At 36.3% G+C, this 6,643-nt stretch overlaps 2 long non-coding RNA genes across 2 annotated transcripts; both read left to right on the top strand.

Annotated features, from left to right (window-relative positions):
* Nucleotides 1-1,003: 1,003 nt before the first annotated feature.
* LOC137237619 (uncharacterized) lies at nt 1,004-1,678 on the top strand. The gene is made up of 3 exons (XR_010948987.1): nt 1,004-1,109; nt 1,176-1,299; nt 1,522-1,678. It is a non-coding gene; the product is annotated as an uncharacterized lncRNA (long non-coding RNA).
* A 100-nt stretch (nt 1,679-1,778) lies between these two features.
* On the top strand, nt 1,779-2,626 carry LOC137237623 (uncharacterized). The gene is made up of 3 exons (XR_010948993.1): nt 1,779-1,894; nt 1,951-2,040; nt 2,513-2,626. It is a non-coding gene; the product is annotated as an uncharacterized lncRNA (long non-coding RNA).
* The last annotated feature ends 4,017 nt before the right edge of the window (nt 2,627-6,643 follow it).

The raw sequence follows: 6,643 nt of genomic DNA, 5'->3' as shown, positions 1-6,643 counted from the left end.
TTTTTTTACGCATATGCGTTTGCGCTTAAATTTCGCATGGAGAGATTTGAGCGCTTATCTCTTCATACAAAATTTAGGCGCAAACGTATATGCGCGTAATAAAAGCACTACCGCATTTCGCCCACTTATGTTGCGTTTAATTACCAGCATTTATCTTAGCTCCCAAAATTAAATGTCACGCAACGCGCCACAAAAGTTATATTAGACATCGCCTTAAACGACGCCTCATTTCGCGTTTTTTGCAAATATCTCTTGAGAGACATAAATATTTTATTTTCCGCTTTTTCACGAAAAATATAATTTAAATTTCGAAAAACTAAATACAAGCAAACATAAAAAATTTCAATAACACAAAAATTTTCAATAACACAAAAATGGCAATCAGGTGTTTATGGATATGGCAGAAAACCAAAAATCAATTCGTTGGCTAGGGTATGGTTTAGGCGTTAGCGTTATGGTATGTCACCGTTAATCGATTTCATTGATTTTCATAAACACAAATCACACTAGAAGATTGCGCATTGCGCACGTAAACATTGGATCAGCTAATTTTTATGGGCAATTTTTACGTCATTTTCCCTTAGCTCTTGTTTTTTTCTCTCTTTCTTTTATTCGCTCAAACAGTCAACTGTGACGTAGATGCGCAGAACGAAGCAATTTTGAACTCGTGAATGCTCAATCTGGGTATGTGATTTGTGTTTCATAAAGTTGGTTCGATCAGCTGTTTTATATGATTAAGGTTAAGTCACCATTAATAAGCCCTTTAGCAGTACATCTGATGCAACAAGCAATAAGAGCCAAATGCATTTTTGAAGCGTTTTCCAGTTTGGCTATTTTTTCCAAAATGTTTGATTCAGATAGGTCATTATAGGTAACAAAACCAAAAATATTTTCATTCTAATCATAGCATCGATAGCTTTTGAATGAAACCCGATTGTTACAGTAATAAAAAACTGCCCGTACTATCGATATTTCTATCACTAGTTCTCCATCATTATTTCCTGGCGTGTCGAAATTAAGTGAAATTGTAATATTCCTCACTTTTTTGGCAAAATATATAAGCCTTCAAGATTGCAATTCTCGGAAAATTTGTCATAAATAAATCGTTTGTAAGTATAAATGCATATATTAATTATTGCTACTTTTTTACATATTCGTTCATCTAAATTTTTTAGTCGGACTTTCTAACTTCTTTATATGTGCATACATACGTATGTATGAATGTATGTTCTGTTTCTTTGCCGATAAAATAGTGTGAAAATTGAAATCCACGTACAAATCGTCGCAAATAAAGCATTTGTAAGTAAATAAAGCATAATAAATAAGTCCTTTGCTAAATTTTTGGAGTTCTGGAACTTGTAATATATATCTGCGAAATAAATATAATATTCTCTAAGTTCAAAAACGTCGAGTCCCACAGCACATATAATCGGCTGTACAGTATTTTTGTCTTTGAATTTCTCATCCACCATTCATTTTACCTTTGCTTGCAACTCACTTTGTGTACACACAAAAATTAAGAAGCTGTTTCGGGAATCGCTGATTGTTGGTTTTATTATAACCTTTTTCCGGCTTTGCGGGCAAATTTTATACTGTCTTCATTAGGGTGTTTACAAAACATTTATCCGATTGTGTGCGCAATGGCAGAAGACCTAAAAAATTTAATGGAGAAACTGCAAGGAGGAGTATTTTATGAACTTCTTAAAGGTAAATTATTGCTTTATATTTTATAGTTGTTATGCTTATTTAAGACTTTAAAAATAAAGATAATGGATTTACAATTGAAAGCTTACGTCATTTGAAACCAAATCATTTGGATACCCTAATTGACAAATCTCTGTTTGGACAGTGCGTAATATTTGAGAGAAATCTTTTAAAATGGCAAGCGGAAGTAGTAATAAAACATAACATTTTTAATCATAACATATTTAAAATAATTTTTGTTCACAGGATGAAGGAGGTACTACAGAGACACATTGCTTATCGGAACCCACGCCACCAGCCTCAAGTTTCAACAGTGGTGTCAGAAGTTTCTACGATGTAAGTGTACTGGCTGCTAAGAAATGAAAATCGGTGCCAAGTTCGTCTTGACTTTTCGGGAGGGGGAGTGTGAGGTGGAATGGGAGTGGAAGTGTGGGGAGGAATGGGATTGGAGTAGTAGTAGTAAGAAAGGGATGGGAGCAGGTGCAGGCGCAGGAATGGAAGTGGAAGTGAGAGTAAGAACAAGATGGGAGTGTTAGTATGAATGGGAATGGAATTGGAGCAGGACTAGGATTGGGAGTAGGACTAGGAATGGAAGTAGGTGGTAGGGCTGGGATATCAGTATTAATTTATTATTTTAATTAAATGAAATCACAAAATGCATTTTCTGTTTATTAATTTTATAGTATAAAAAAAAATAAAACCTCCGGGCGTTATTTCACTGCACCATTGGTGATCACCTAAACAGCGCACTTAATTTTTATACAGTATTTACAACTGTTTTGTATAGCATTTTCAAAACTTGTTACAGAAATCTATAGAAGATATTCTCAATGAAACAGCTAGTGGAAAACAAATCCTAAAGTTTTACGAAAACAAACAAAATCTTAAACCGAAATACCGTAAATTATTATCTGCAACTGTGACCAGTTATCTGATTGATGCTAAAATCTGTGCTCGTCCATATACCTCTGATCTATTATCATTTAAAATCGTTAAATATTTTACAAAGGAAACTCAGGTATAATAATGCTACTACCTCCTCTAAATGTCTTTACTCTTATAATGGATTACGACTTATTATCTTGCTGTTAAAGGAAAGATACCAGGTGGCTGTTTGTATGCAAAATATCACAGTAGCTTATCAAAATTGAGAGCAGACGGGATCATCTTAAAGAAGAGAGCATTAGAGGAATCCCTTGAAACGAATGAACCAAATTATGCTTTGCCGGGTAAGTTATGGAAAAATTAAAAATAAAGGGGAAAGTAAAAGACAAAGAAAGAGGATACAAAGAGAAAGAGGAGTGTAAATAACTGGGGAAGAGCAAGGAAAAAATGTAGTGAAATATGCAGAGAAAGGAAATGGTACCGACAAAAGGAAGGGCAAATGAAAGGGGGGGGGGGGTGGTCAGGGTCAATAAGGAGGGAATATGAGAGAGATATAGAGAAAGGAAAATAAATAAATAGGGAGAATGGGAAGGATTGCGTAGAGAAGAAATTGGGAAAAGAAAGAAAATAGAGAATGGTAGAGAATGGAAAGAGATTTTTATTTTTGGTGAAGAAAAATGTGTGTGCACCAAGCTGAAGCTGCAAATATTTACACGCCAGCTTTTAAATTTGGGTGACAAATTGTTTAACTTCACTACAGCTATTACTGAATGAAGCTGCTATTTTTTTACTCACCACTCAACTATTAGTACAAGCTGCGCATTAATTCACTACCCCGACTCTGTTTTTTATACTCAGTTGAGCAGAGCTCACAAAGTATATTAAGTTTGATTGGATAACGGTTGGTTGTACATATATAAAGGAATCGAGATAGATATAGACTTCCATATATCAAATAATCAGGATCGAAAAAAATTTGATTGAGCCATGTCCGTCCGCCCGTTAACACGATAACTTGAGTAAATTTTGAGGTATCTTGATGAAATTTGGTACGTAGGTTCCTGAGCACTCACCTCAGATCGCTATTTAAAATGAACGATATCGGACTATAACCACGCCCACTTTTTCGATATCGAAAATTTCGAAAAACCGAAAAAGTGCGATAATTCATTACAAAAGACCGATAAAGCGACGAAACTTGGCAGATGAGTTGACCTTATGACGCAAAATAGAAAATTAGTAAAATTTTGGACAATGGGCGTGGCACCGCCCACTTTTAAAAGAAGGTAACTTAAAATTTTGCAAGCTGTAATTTGGCAGTCGTTGAAGATATGATGAAATTTGGCAGGGACGTTACTCTTATTACTATATGTACGCTTAATAAAAATTAGCAAAATCGGAGAAGGACCACGCCCACTTTTAAAAAAAATTTTTTTTAAAGTAAAATTTTAACAAAAAATTTAATATCTTTACAGTATATAAGTAAATTATGTCAAGATTCAACTCCAGTAATGATATGGTGCAACAAAATACAAAAATAAAAGAAAATTTAAAAATGGGCGTGGCTCCGCCCTTTTTCATTTAATTTGTCTAGGATACTTTTAACGCCATAAGTCGAACAAAAATTAACCAATCCTTTTGAAATTTGGTAGGGGCATAGATTTTACGGCGTTAACTGTTTTCTGCGAAAATGGGCGAAATCGGTTGATGTCACGCCCAGTTTTTATACACAGTCATCCGTCTGTTCTTCCGCATGGCCGTTAACACGATAACTTGAGCAAAAATCGATATATCTTTACTAAACTCAATTCACGTACTTATCTGAACTCACTTTGTATTGGTATGAAAAATGAACGAAATCCTACTATGACCACGCCCACTTTTTCGATATCGAAAATTACAAAAAATGAAAAAAATGCCATAATTCTATACCAAATACGAAAAAAGGGATGAAATATGGTAAGGTAATTGGATTGTTTTATTGACGCGAAATATAACTTTAGAAAAAACTTTATAAAATGGTTGTGACACCTACCATATTAAGTAGAAGAAAATGAAAAAGTTCTGCAGGGCGAAATAAAAAACCTTTAAATCTTGGCAGGTATTACATATATAAATAAATTAGCGGTATCCAACAGATGATGTTCTGGGTCACCCTGGTCCACATTTTGGTCGATATCTGGAAAACGCCTTCACATATACAACTAACTTTTAAAACTCTCATTAATACTTTTAATTTGATACCCATATCGTACAAACTCATTCTAGAGTCACCCCTGGTCCACCTTTATGGCGATATTTCGAAAAGGCGAACACCTATAGAACGAAGGCCCACTCCCTTTTAAAAATACTCATTAACACCTTTCATTTGATACCCATATCGTACAAACAAAGTCTAGAGTCACCCCTGGTCCAGAAAGGCACACTCCCTCTTAAAATACCCATTAACTCCTTTCGTTTGATACCAATATTGCAGAAACGAATTCTAGAGTCACCCCTGGCCCACCTTTATGGCGATATCTCGAAACGGCGTCCACCTATGGAACTAAGGATTACTCCCTTTTAAAATACTCATTAACACCTTTCATTTGATACCCATATCGTACAAACGCATTCTAGAGTCACACCTGGTCCATCTTTATGGCGATATCTCGAAAAGGCGTCCACCTATAGAACTAAGACGCACTCCCTCTTAAAATACTCATTAAATCCTTTCGTTTGATACCCATATTGCACAAACGAATTCTAGAGTCACCCCTGGTCCACCTTTATGGCGATATCTCGAAAAGGCGAACACCTATAAAACGAAGGCCCACTCCCTTTTAAAAATACTCATTAACACCTTTCATTTGATACCCATATCGTACAAACAAAGTCTAGAGTCACCCCTGGTCCAGAAAGGCTCACTCCCTCTTAAAATACTCATTAACTCCTTTCGTTTGATACCCATATTGCACAAACGAATTCTAAAATCACCCCTGGCCCACCTTTATGGCGATATCTCGAAACGGCGTCCACCTATGGAACTAAGGATTACTCCCTTTTAAAATACTCATTAACACCTTTCATTTGATACCCATATCGTACAAACGCATTCTAGAGTCACACCTGGTCCATCTTTATGGCGATATCTCGAAAAGGCGTCCACCTATAGAACTAAGGCCCACTCCCTCTTAAAATACTCATTAAATCCTTTCGTTAGCTACTCATATTGCACAAACGAATTCTAGAGTCACCCCTGGTCCACCTTTATGGCGATATCTCGAAAAGGCGAACACCTATAGAACGAAGGCCAACTCCCTTTTAAAAATACTCATTAACATCTTTCATTTGATACCCATATCGTACAAACAAAGTCTAGAGTCACCCCTGGTCCAGAAAGGCCCACTCCCTCTTAAAATACTCATTAACTCCTTTCGTTTGATACCCATATTGCACAAACGAATTCTAGAGTCACTATTGGTCTACCTTTATGGTGATATCTCGAAAAGGCGAAAACCTATAAAACGAAGGCCCACTCCCTTTTAAAAATACTCATTAACACCTTTCATTTGCTACCCATATCGTACAAACAAAATCTAGAGTCACCCCTGGTCCACCTTTATTGCGATACCTCGAAAATGCGTACACCTATAGAACTAAGGCCCACTCCCTCTTAAAATACTCACTAACTCCTTTCGTTTGATACCCATATTGCACAAACGAATTCTAGAGTCACCCCTGGCCCACCTTTATGGCGATATCTCGAAACGGCGTCCACCTATAGAACTAAGTCCCACTCCCTTTTAAAATACACATTAACACCTTTCGTTTGATGCCCATATTGTGCAAACAAATTCTAGGGTCACCCCTGGTTCACCTTTATGGCGATATCTCGAAACGGCGTCCACCTATGGAACTAAGGATTACTCCCTTTTAAAATGCTCATTAACACCTTTCATTTGATACCCATATCATACAAACGCATTCTAGAGTCACCCCTGGTCCATATTTACGGCGATATCTCGAAAAGGCGTCCATCTATAGAACTTAGGTCCACGCCCTTTTAAAATAC

Source organism: Eurosta solidaginis, chromosome 1 (genome assembly GCF_040869045.1).
Source record: "Eurosta solidaginis isolate ZX-2024a chromosome 1, ASM4086904v1, whole genome shotgun sequence".
Taxonomy (NCBI): domain Eukaryota; kingdom Metazoa; phylum Arthropoda; class Insecta; order Diptera; family Tephritidae; genus Eurosta; species Eurosta solidaginis.
Note: the sequence above shows the minus strand (reverse complement) of the source record. Positions and strands in the feature narration are given on the sequence as shown.